Source organism: Fukomys damarensis, unplaced genomic scaffold, assembly GCF_012274545.1.
Source record: "Fukomys damarensis isolate Sample0158 unplaced genomic scaffold, DMR_v1.0_HiC HiC_scaffold_10, whole genome shotgun sequence".
Lineage (NCBI taxonomy): Eukaryota > Metazoa > Chordata > Mammalia > Rodentia > Bathyergidae > Fukomys > Fukomys damarensis.
The window spans coordinates 15757767-15758217 of NW_022900922.1; positions in this window are offsets into that span (position 1 = coordinate 15757767).

Sequence of the window (451 nt, forward strand, 5' to 3'; positions counted from 1 at the left end):
TTTTTTTTTTTTTTTTTTTTTTGGTACTGGGGATTGAACTCAGGACCTTGTGCTTGCAAAGCAGGCGGCAGAACCACTGAGCTAAATCCCTGGGCCCCTCCCACCCACTTTTAATGCTACATTCTGACTCGGCTTCCTAAGGTTCTAGGGTCACATAGATCAGAAGTGGATAGAGATGGAATTAAAGAATCAGATGTGTGATCTTCAGAGAATGCATGACAGCAAGGCAGGTGCTAAGACATGAAGTGCTCTCACATTGCTTCAGCTGTAGACTCTGTGACCTCGACAGCATTATCCTGCTCTTACCAGTCAAGTCTGAGGCACTGGCAGTTCTGTGAAAATGCAGTATTCAAAGCCCTGTACATCCTTGCCCAGTCATCGATAACACCTAGACTTGTAAATCTGGTTACATGACATGCAGCTATTTTTACAAAGGCAAGTTATACTATAT